We start from the raw sequence: 12319 nt of genomic DNA, 5'->3' as shown, positions 1-12319 counted from the left end.
GGGTCGAGGGTTGAGCAAACATTGTACATCTTAATGCTGAACCTGCTTCCCCCCTCGCTCAAAGCTCTCGAGGAAATATATCGGCCGTTCCTTCATCGTCGCTGGGTCACAATCCTGGAACTCCCTCCCTAACAGCACTGTGGGAGCACCTTCACCACACGGACTGCAGTGGTTCAAGAAGGCGGCTCACCACCACCACCTTCTCGAGGGGCAATTAGGGATGGGCAATAAATGCCAGCCTTGCCAGCGACGCCCACATCCCAGGAACAAATAAAAATAAACAAACCAATGTATTTACCTGGGCAGCCCAGTTTAATTTGATGCACGGTTTTCTGTAGTCTTCATTGTAAGTACAATTCACTAAATATATTTAAAAAGGAGTTAGATGTAGTCCTTACTACTAGGGGGATCAAGGGGTATGGCGAGAAAGCAGGAATGGGGTACTGAAGTTGCATGTTCAGCCATGAACTCATTGAATGGCGGTGCAGGCTCGAAAGGCCGAATGGCCTACTCCTGCACCTATATTCTATGTTTCTATGTTTCTATTATCAACCACACGGCCAATTTTAGTTTTGTCTCCCGATATTCAAATCTAAATTGTTGATATATACCACAAAAAGCAAGGGCCCCAGTACTGGGCCCTGCGGAACCCCACTGGAAACATCCTTCCAGTCACATTGGAAACCAAGCCACATTGTGAAAAACAAGCTGTTAATGCAGAGGATACTCACCATTTCTGGTCTCCTGAACCCAAGTGCCCTGAGTAATTCACTTCCACAGGGAAGTACTGGAAGTGACCCACCCACCCAGCTCTGTGGTGGGCTATCAGTGGTCACTTGGGGAGGTGGAGCTGGACAGGGTATCGAAGGTCACTTGTTGCAAGCTCTCTGTATTCCAGGTCCTATTCTGGAATGATGGGCTAGCATGCTACAAAGGACATTGCGGTCCGGATAGAGCCTTGTAAAGGCTTATGGAGGTAAATGATTACATAGGATTACATGGGACACACGGCCCAGAAACAGGCCGTTCGGCCCAGTCAGCCAATGCCGGTGCTGCTCCAGCCACTCATCTAACTATCAGCAGAACCCTCTATTCCCTTCTCCCCCATAGGCTTGTCTAGCCTCCCCTTATATACACCGATACTATTCACTTCAACCACTCCCTGGGGTAGTGAGCTCCACATTCTCACCACGCTCTGGGTAAAGATGTTCAGGTACTGCAGGTACCCGTTGGTCTGAGGGCTTCTTTGGTGAGCAAGTGGAGGAGCTGCTGTATAACGTCTCTACCTTTCAATTCTACCCCTCTAGAAATAAACCCTCGTGCTTGGTCTGTATTGTGGTACCTTATCGACTGGTCGCTAGTTCCCTGGACATGTTCGATCTCCCTTAAACACAGGAATGGATTGCTGGTGGTGCTACATTATCTGGAGGAGGAAGGTCCAGAAACAATCACCTTTACATTTCCCGGGCGTACGTCTCCCACATTCTGGTGGTTTCCATACGGCCGGTGGGGTGCTGGAGGATGAGCGGCTCTGGGATTGGTTCCATCAATTCTGAACGTTCTGTGACAGCAGCTCCTCCACTTGCTCACCAAAGAAGCACCAAATACTAAAGGGCACCTGCAGTACATGAAAGTGCCCCACGTTGTATGGCCAAGCTCATTGGCAAGGCAAGAGCCACTGGATGCTGGGCCCTGCTCCGATATTGAGGGCCCCCACACATCTTGTTGCTGCAGTAGATGCTCTCTGAAGGTGGTCCTCACTCTGTGACAGGGATTGCTCCCTCACTCACCTGCGAGGCATTAGGCCGCTGGTCAGTAAAGCCAGTCCCAATGTATCTGGTGGCAGGGAGTTCGGGACATGCGCTAAACCCTGCAGGAAGGGCCGCCAGACCCCGAATGTGGGTAGACCAGGACTAGTTTCACTGGGCAGTAACCTTCCTTCTGAAGCCTTCACCACTGAAGTTCACCAGGTGCCAATAACCTGCAAGGTGAGAAAGCAGGCTGGCGGGGGCACTATGGATACTGTCTACCTTGGCCTTAACTGGAGTGCACCCAAACTGTCCAGGAAATTGGTAGGATGAATACAGCTATAGCCTGAGGCCTTTGCAAGAGCCCAAGTAAAAACTAAAGCCCCCGCGCTCCCGCCCTCCCCCAAGTGAAGGGACCTCCAGATCCCACAGTTTCAGACTCACTCTCCCTCGTGTTAAATACATGAAAAAGCCTAAACACCTGGAGATCGTGGTCCGACTCAGGCTCCCAGCTTGGCTTCCGAAGATGGGATGGCTCTGGGAAGCTGCCTCTGGCTGAAGAGACAGGGAAGGTTGATAGTGAGGGTCTGGGGACCAGAGATGAGGGCCTCACGATCAGCCTTCCTGCCGGTTCAGCCCGAGGAAGCTACCTGGAGGCTTGCTGTCTTCGGAAGCCATTAGTTACAGGCTCATGAAAACAAAGGCCGATTGAGTTCGACCCTCCAGACATGAGCCCCCGTCTCGTGGGGGAGGTGACACTGAGGGACACATATCCTCCCTTGGAGTGAGAGCCCTTGGAACCTCGATGATCCACAGGAATTGGGAGAGATCCTGGCACCAGCAGTCACGGACTCCTCCGAGCCAGCTGGTGCCAGGGGAGGGCTCCCTCTGAATTCTGGGCAGTCTCGGGGCAACAACCGGAGCGTCCATGCTTGAGACTTTCCTGTTAAGTCCCGAGGTGGACCCCTGGCTGGCACTGGTTGGAGATGATGGCACAGACTGGGCTTTACCCAGTGCCAGTGCAGGTCACCCCAAGCAGTGCCGAACTGAGCCTGGAGTTGGAGCAGGGTTGGTGCTTGATGCCGATGCAGGGACATGAGGGCTCGATGGGTCTCTGGGGGAGGGGGGTTACTGGCCGGCAAATGAAACACAAATTGAAAGGTGTGGAATTGGGACTGAGAAATAGATGGGACACAGAGCGAGAACATCGGGAGAATTTCAGTTACACCGCCCGCTCCTTCTGTGGTTCTCTGCTGGCATGGATCTGATTTCTGTCACGATGTGCTCTCTCTTGTGTGTCTGATCCACTTGTCTTTGTGGTTTTGTTACTCACAACTTTAGTCTGGAGGTACTTTGATGAAACCGCCCATTTTCTCTCTCATCCTGACACCAACCGTGTACCTCTAACAGAAGAAGAAATGACAGATGTGTTTTTAAATCACTGGATCACAACAAGACAACGACAGGTACTTTAGAGCGAGCCTTGTATAGTAAACCATTGAAGCTGTAAATGTTTAATGCAGATTCTGGGGGCAAAACTATCAACATGTTTCTTTCCATGTAATGTTACTGGCCACAGATTCTGCTGCCACCTGAGTATTAAAGGTTGTGGAGTTGGAGAATGTACACCTTCTTCAGAATCCGAGAGATGGTCCAGAATGGCGGCAATGCCATCAGGTGAACCAGGATCACTGGGACAAGGAACTTCTCTGACAATCGGAGGGCTATTGGTGGCAGTACCTGAGCCAGCTAACCTGGGAGCAGGTCCTTGACAAGGACCCAAGGATTGGCAAGGTCAGAGGGCACCAGTAACAGCTGGGACAAGAGTTTCAAATCGACTCCTTGTCCCAGGGATTATCCCAGTTGATCAGAACAACGAGCGAGTACTGATCTGGTCTCAGTTCCAGGGTTTGAGCATTGATATCTGCAAGGTCACTGCAGTGGGTTACACTGTTACACACTCTGACTTTCACAGGGAATTATACATACTGGAATAAACAAACCTTCTACAGCAACACCCTTCCGACTGTCAGCTGGTTAGTGATGATTCCATTGTTCACGCTCCCTTCACCAGGTCTTCTAGCCGGCCACATTCACCCCTAGAGAGATCAGCCAGTTAGTCACAGTCAGTACAGCTCCCTTTCCTTCACTGAAACTGCTTGTGCAGCCTCTCTGCCTCATGTTGTCCCTGTTTACAAACCTATCGTGATGTCAGTGATCACGTGATGCTCAGGGTAGGGTCAGGCTTGCCCTGTGATGTCACAGTTTGACCCATCCAGTGAAAGGGCTTCACCTTGATGCAATGGCCTTGGGCCTTAGGATGGATGTGCTGGAATACAATAACAGCTTTGCACTTGGTTATGACCCAGAGAGTCGGGTGTGTGGGCAATGGGCAGTGATGGGATTGTTTGCCTTCTCCGTGCCCCCTTCTCTCAGTGGGGCCCAATTACATGTGTGTGACTGTTGCTCACCCTGCAGACTGTCCCCAGCAATGCCCCGGGAGATCTACCAATGATAAGTAGTTGTCTACATTTACAGAACACAGAGTGAGCACCAAACTCAAGGGCTGGGAGGGTCTGGTCAGTGAGGGAGCTGAGAGTGGGACTCAGTAACCATCTGTGAGCAGTCTACAGGCCCCAGACTAACTATTAACAACATCAAAGAAGATCGAAAAACAACAAAATGAACTGTTCCAACAAGCTACTGTGCACCAGTATTACTGTATCTATTAAACTCATTATGTTGCTCATTCTGACTTTCACAAATGATGATACAAGATCAATAGGTTAATACCAACCTTTCAAAGCTCACAACCTTCTCTCTAATCTGCTGGTTGATGATGTTCTCTTCATAAAGCAAAGATGGTGAGATATTGTATCCGGCCACAGTCACTGCTAGAGAGATCAGCCAGTTAGTCCCAGTCAGTGCTTTCCTTCACTGAAACTGCTTGTGTCTCAGGTTGCCCCAGGGTATGTTATGTGTGTAATGCACTTATCAATGACTCCACGAGGCAATGTGTTGTACTCAAACTGTAGTGACCTTGGTCCTTTATACAGGTGACCCTCAGGTCTCCCACCACAGTGCCCTCTGGTGGACAGCCTCTGCCACAGGAACAGGAAACCCCAGTCTCCACCAGTTGCACCCTCTAGTGGTGCTAGTATAATATATACACAGTGTAAACCTTATTGATAATACATCAGGTAACAAGTCTCCATCTTATGCAACTATACAGTGACTACACAGAGAGTATATCTATAGTCTACATATATAACATCACTCTCCCCCAAGTCCTTTGTGTCGATTACCTGGCTTAGCTCTCCCCAGACATAAGTGCCAATAGCCCTTGTACCTTGGCTGTGCTTTGGCTTGGCTCTCTCCCTGTTAACCCCCGAGTCCTTTTGCCACAACGTTGGGTAGTGGTTACCAGTTTGGCTGGTTCGATGATGCAGTGGAGGTTCCAGTGGGTTCTGGGTGTGATCCATGTGTGTGTCCATGGTTACATACATCCATTTCCCCCACCCCTCCCCCCCCCACAGTGAGATCATACAGCTGGCCTGTTACATTAACATACAGGATCAGACACAGAGCAAGTACAAAGAAATATCGATAGAGTTTGTATCGTGACACCTTGGTTCAGTGACTTACATTCGTTACGTTTTACGGTCGTGTGCCCGGATTGGGTAGATTGCATTCATGGTTCAGTCATGGTCAGTACTGAGGTATGTACAGGTATGTGAGGACACAGGTTCCAGAGCAATCGGACGTGGTCCTAGTCGTCTGATAGCGGCGCTGCACCCCCTGCTAGTGGGGGGGGGGGCTTGGTTCGCTCACCGAACCAGGACTCAGGGCCTTTGCCGTTGTCTAGTGGTGGGCAGAGCCACAGATGTGTGTGGCCTCCCTGTCCTCCTTTGAGGGTTGCAGAATCTTCTGCCTGCTCTCTCACGGTGTTGGGAACCTGACAGTTCCAGGTCCCGTTTGGGGAACTCGCTGGTTCTGAACTTTCACTCCGGGACATGGCCGAGGTAGTGACCGGGTCTGGGGGCTGCACCATCTCCACCCGGGTGTTGGGCAACGGCGGCCGTTATCATTTCCAGGTCTGTGGGGAATAGTGCCAACGGGTGCTTGCAGCATGGGATATACCTGGGGCAGGGTATCAGGATCAGTGCCTTCACCCTCCTGAGGTCACTGACCTATAACTTGTGGGGACACCTGGGGCAGGGTATCAGGATCAGTGCCTTCACCCTCCTGAGGTCACTGACCTATAACTTGTGGGATAGACCTGGAGCAGGGTATCAGGATCAGTGTCTTCACCCTCCTGAGGTCACTGACCTATAACTTGTGGGGACACCTGGGGCAGGGTATCAGGATCAGTGCCTTCACCCTCCTGAGGTCACTGACCTATAACTTGTGGGGACACCTGAGGCAGGGTATCAGGATCAGTGTCTTCATCCTCCTGAGGTCACTGACCTATAACTTGTGGGATAGACCTGGAGCAGGGTATCAGGAGCAGTGCCTTCACCCTACTGAGGTCACTGACCTATAACTTATGGGCACACCTGGGGCAGGGTATCAGGATCAGCGCCTTCACCCTCCTGAGGTCACTGACCTATAACTTGTGGGATAGACCTGGGGCAGGGTATCAGGATCAGTGTCTTCACCCTCCTGAGGTCACTGACCTATAACTTGTGGGATAGACCTGGGGCAGGGTATCAGGATCAGTGCCTTCACCCTCCTGAGGTCACTGACCTATAACTTGTGGGGACACCTGGGGCAGGGTATCAGGATCAGCGCCTTCACCCTCCTGAGGTCACTGACCTATAACTTGTGGCGACACCTGGGGCAGGGTATCCGGATCAGCGCCTTCACCCTCCTGAGGTCACTGACCTATAACTTGTGGGGACACCTGGGGCAGGGTATCAGGATCGGTGCCTTCAGCCTCCTGAGGTCACTGACCTATAACTTGTGGGATAGACCTGGGGCAGGGTATCAGGATCAGTGCCTTCATCCTCCTGACGTCACTGGCCTATAACTTGTGGGGACACCTGGGGCAGGGTTTCAGGATCGGTGCCTTCACCCTCCTGAGGTCACTGACCTATAACTTGTGGGATAGACCTGGGGCAGGGTATCAGGATCAGTGTCTTCACCCTCCTGAGGTCACTGACCTATAACTTGTGGGGACACCTGGGGCAGGGTATCAGGATCAGTGCCTTCACCCTCCTGAGGTCACTGACCTATAACTTGTGGGTAGACCTGGGGCAGGGTATCAGGATCAGTTCCTTCACCCTCCTGAGATCACTGACCTATAACTTGTGGGATAGACCTGGGGCAGGGTATCAGGATCAGTGTCTTCACCCTCCTGAGGTCACTGACCTATAACTTGTGGGGACACCTGGGGCAGGGTATCAGGATCAGTGCCTTCACCCTCCTGAGGTCACTGACCTATAACTTGTGGGATAGACCTGGGGCAGGGTATCAGGATCAGTGCCTTCACCCTCCTGAGGTCACTGACCTATAACTTGTGGGGACACCTGGGGCAGGGTATCAGGATCAGTGCCTTCAACCTCCTGAGGTCACTGACCTATAACTTGTGGGGACACCTGAGGCAGGGTATCAGGATCAGTGTCTTCATCCTCCTGAGGTCACTGACCTATAACTTGTGGGATAGACCTGGAGCAGGGTATCAGGAGCAGTGCCTTCACCCTACTGAGGTCACTGACCTATAACTTATGGGGACACCTGGGGCAGGGTATCAGGATCAGCGCCTTCACCCTCCTGAGGTCACTGGCCTATAACTTGTGGGATAGACCTGGGGCAGGGTATCAGGATCAGTGTCTTCACCCTCCTGAGGTCACTGACCTATAACGTGTGGGATAGACCTGGGGCAGGGTATCAGGATCAGTGCCTTCACCCTCCTGAGGTCACTGACCTGTAACTTGTGGGGACACCTGGGGCAGGGTATCAGGATCAGCGCCTTCACCCTCCTGAGGTCACTGACCTATAACTTGTGGGGACACCTGGGGCAGGGTATCCGGATCAGCGCCTTCACCCTCCTGAGGTCACTGACCTATAACTTGTGGGGACACCTGGGGCAGGGTATCAGGATCGGTGCCTTCAGCCTCCTGAGGTCACTGACCTATAACTTGTGGGATAGACCTGGGGCAGGGTATCAGGATCAGTGCCTTCATCCTCCTGACGTCACTGGCCTATAACTTGTGGGGACACCTGGGGCAGGGTTTCAGGATCGGTGCCTTCACCCTCCTGAGGTCACTGACCTATAACTTGTGGGATAGACCTGGGGCAGGGTATCAGGATCAGTGTCTTCACCCTCCTGAGGTCACTGACCTATAACTTGTGGGGACACCTGGGGCAGGGTATCAGGATCAGTGCCTTCACCCTCCTGAGGTCACTGACCTATAACTTGTGGGTAGACCTGGGGCAGGGTATCAGGATCAGTTCCTTCACCCTCCTGAGATCACTGACCTATAACTTGTGGGATAGACCTGGGGCAGGGTATCAGGATCAGTGTCTTCACCCTCCTGAGGTCACTGACCTATAACTTGTGGGGACACCTGGGGCAGGGTATCAGGATCAGTGCCTTCACCCTCCTGAGGTCACTGACCTATAACTTGTGGGATAGACCTGGGGCAGGGTATCAGGATCAGGATCAGTGCCTTCACCCTCCTGAGGTCACTGACCTATAACTTGTGGGGACACCTGGGGCAGGGTATCAGGATCAGTGTCTTCACCCTCCTGAGGTCACTGACCTATAACTTGTGGGATAGACCTGGGGCAGGGTATCAGGATCAGTGCCTTCACCCTCCTGAGGTCACTGACCTATAACTTGTGGGGACACCTGGGGCAGGGTATCAGGATCAGTGTCTTCACCCTCCTGAGGTCACTGACCTATAACTTGTGGGATAGACCTGGGGCAGGGTATCAGGATCAGTGCCTTCACCCTCCTGAGGTCACTGACCTATAACTTGTGGGATAGACCTGGGGCAGGGGATCAGGATCAGTGCCTTCACCCTCCTGAGGTCACTGACCTATAACTTGTGGGGACACCTGGGGCAGGGTATCAGGATCAGTGCCTTCACCCTCCTGAGGTCACTGACCTATAACTTGTGGGGCACCTGGGGCAGGGTATCAGGATCAGTGTCTTCACCCTCCTGAGGTCACTGACCTATAACTTGTGGGATAGACCTAGGGCAGGGTATCAGGATCAGTGTCTTCACCCTCCTGAGGTCACTGACCTATAACTTGTGGGATAGACCTGGGGCAGGGTATCAGGATCAGTGCCTTCACCCTCCTGAGGTCACTGACCTATAACTTGTGGGATAGACCTGGGGCAGGGTATCAGGATCAGTGCCTTCACCCTCCTGAATTTGCTCGCTTGCTATTTTTGGGGACACTCTATTCCCGACATCTCGCAACAACATTTTGTTCACAACCTTAATCGGTTCATTACATTGATTGCCATGCATACAATGTCTCTTTAAGTTCAGTTGGTTGCACGTCTCCTTTAAGAGAACCCTGCTGGCTTTACCCCAATCAGATCCATTGTTAGACCCCACGTGGTGGTCCCTCAGTGTTGCACCTCATGGTCTGGCCGCAGAAATCTGTTTTTCCAGCCACGCTACCGCTCGCTGCAGCAGGGACTCCATCTTGCCTCTGTCCTCGAGGTCGACTGCCTTGATCCTTCTCTCCCGCGATTCTGCCACAAACGCTGGAAGAGTGCCTGTGAATTCGATCTTCCTCCCCAGGAGTCCTGCCACTGGAGCCGGGAAGGTACTTTCAGGTCGTTCCGGTCGGATCATTGCCACGCAGTCGATGAACGGTCTGTGCCTCAGGTGCTGCGCTGGTCTGTTCTCTGGTGCCTGGCCCAAGCGAAGGTGAGGTTTTGCTCTGCCTCTGAGCACGGGGGACATCGATTGCTGGAGTGAAGAGGTCTTCCCATTTCCACTGGATCTTCCCCATCCACCTTCTTCCGAGTAGTGTTGGACCATCACCTGCACAATCCACAGAGGTAACTTGTGCACCGCGCCATTATGGATTACACTTACATTCGCACTACCGAGGACTGGGATCAGCTCCTTGGTGTAGGTGTGCAACTTTTCCTGCACTGGAACCAGCTCGGGTCGTTTTTCATTCCATAGCCTCTCGAAGGCATCCTGGCTCATCACTGACTGGCTCGCTCCCGTGTCCACTTCCATGAAGACTGGAACCCCGTTTATCTCGACTTCCATCTTCACTGGAGGACAATCGGTGGTGCAGGTATACACTCCATACACTTCTTTGGGCTGAGCTGCCTCTCTGGCCAAATCATCATACTTCCCGCTGGATTCAAAGTCATCTCCCGACTCCTCTGCTAGACGGTGAGTCGTATTTCTTTTACACATACGCTGGAGGTGGCCCTTCGTGTTACAGGCTTTGCATACCTACTCAGCAAACTGACACTGGTGAGCCCTATGGTTTCCTCTGCAACGCCAGCATGGTGCTCCTCGATTAGCACCCCTCGGTGGACTCTGAGTTCTGGAACCCTGAGGTCTGTGCTCTCTGCCCTGGGCAGAGCCACGTTCTACAGCCTTGCCTGTGAAAGGCACCATTCTGTGTACAGTACTTGTCGGGTTTGAGTCCACAGGATGAATAATTTGCTTGGTGCTACAGGTCGGGGTCATGAACACTGACTGATGCTGATGGCCTTCTGCAGGTTGACTGTGGTGTCAGCAACTAATAGCCTGTGAAGGAGACCCTCGTGGCCAATTCCCACAACGAAGATGTCCCACAATGCTTCGCTGAGATGCGTGCCGAAATCACACGGTGCCGCAAGTCTCCTGAGGTCGACAATGTTATGAATGCAACACCTTGTAACCAGCGTTCTACCACCACCAGAGGGCGCATCTGTTGGAGTCCCAAGGTATCCCAGCATACCTTGGGAGCACTGCTTATAAGCCGGCCTCCCATGCTGTGCCGGCACTCTGGAGTCAGAATAAAGAGACTAAGGTCACACTTACTCAAGTCTACAGTACTCAGTCACATTGCTTTGAGACATAACAACTGGCGACGAGTAATAGATAACGAACCATCACATGAAAATGCAGAGAACTGTTGGTATCCTGGAGAAATTCTCAGAAGGTGATGATTAGGAAGCCTTCGTGGAGCGACTCGACCAATACTTCGTGGCCAACGAGCTGGAAGGGAGTGTGAACACTGCCAAACGGAGGGCGATCCTCCTCACCGTCTGCGGGGCAACAACCTATGGCCTCATGAAGAATCTTCTAGCTCCAGTGAAACCAACAACCAAATCATATGAAGAACTGTGTACGCTGGTCCGGGAGCACCTAAATCTGAAGGAGAGCGTTCTGATGGCAAGGTATGGATTTTATACATGTCAACGGTCTGAAGGCCAGGAAGTGGTGAGCTACGTCACTGAACTAAGGCGCCTGACAGGACATTGCAAATTCAGTGTATTCCTGGAGCAAATGCTAAGAGACCTTTTTGTGCTTGGCATGGGTCATGAGGTTATCCTTCACAAACGATTGATTGTTGAAACACCGAACCTGAGCAAAGCCCTAACGATAGCCCAGGCATTTATATCCACCAGCGATAACACCAAACTAATTTCACAGCATAAAGAGGTTTCAGCAAGTACTGTACACAAAGTAACGTCGTTTTCAGGCAGGAATGCATATGGCAGAATGTACACACCTGCAGCTGCACGACCTCAGGTGACCCAGAGTCTGCCATCAAGTGTTAATATGAGGCAGTTAACACCTTGTTGGTGCTGCGGAGGTGATCATCGAGACCATCAATGCTGCTTCAAACACGATGTGTGCAAAGGCTGTGGAACAATGGGACACCTCCAGCGAATGTGCAAACCCTGCAAACCACCACGTTGCAGAGGAAGACCGATCCATGGTGGATCAAACTGAACTAGAGACTCGAACCGAGGAGGCAGAAGTGTACGGGGTACACACCTTCACCACGAAATGTTCACCGATCATGTTAAAAGTTGAACTGGACGGAATTCCAGTATCCATGGAATTGGACACGGGTGTGAGTCAGTCCATCATGAGCAAAAAGGCCTTCGACAGGCTGTGGTGCAACAAGGTACACAGGACCAAGCTGGGCCCGATTCATACCAAGCTGAGAACTTACACTAAAGAGCTGATCCCTGTAATTGGCAGTGCAGCAGTAAAAGTCTCCTATGATGGAGGGGTGCACGAACTCCCACTATGGATTGTACCAGGAGATGGCCCCACACTGTTTGGCAGAAGCTGGCTGGGAAAAATCCACTGGAACTGGGACAACATCCGAGCGCTTTCCTCCGTCGACGATGCCTCATGTGCCCAGGTTCTGAGCAAGTTCCCATCGTTGTTTGAGCCAGGCATTGGAAGTTTCTCTCGGGCAAAAGTGCAGGTCCACTTGATTCCCGGCACACGACCCATCCACCACAAGGCACGGGCGGTGCCATACATGATGTGAGAGAAAGTGGAGTTCGAGCTGGACAGGTTGCAATAAGAGAGCATCATCGCGCCGGTTGAGTTCAACGAGTGGACCGGTCCGATTGTTCC

The sequence above is a fragment of the Pristiophorus japonicus genome, unplaced genomic scaffold, assembly GCF_044704955.1.
Source record: "Pristiophorus japonicus isolate sPriJap1 unplaced genomic scaffold, sPriJap1.hap1 HAP1_SCAFFOLD_527, whole genome shotgun sequence".
In the NCBI taxonomy this organism is placed as follows: Eukaryota; Metazoa; Chordata; class Chondrichthyes; family Pristiophoridae; genus Pristiophorus; species Pristiophorus japonicus.
The sequence above is the reverse complement of the archived record's forward strand: the minus strand, read 5'-3'. Positions refer to the sequence as shown.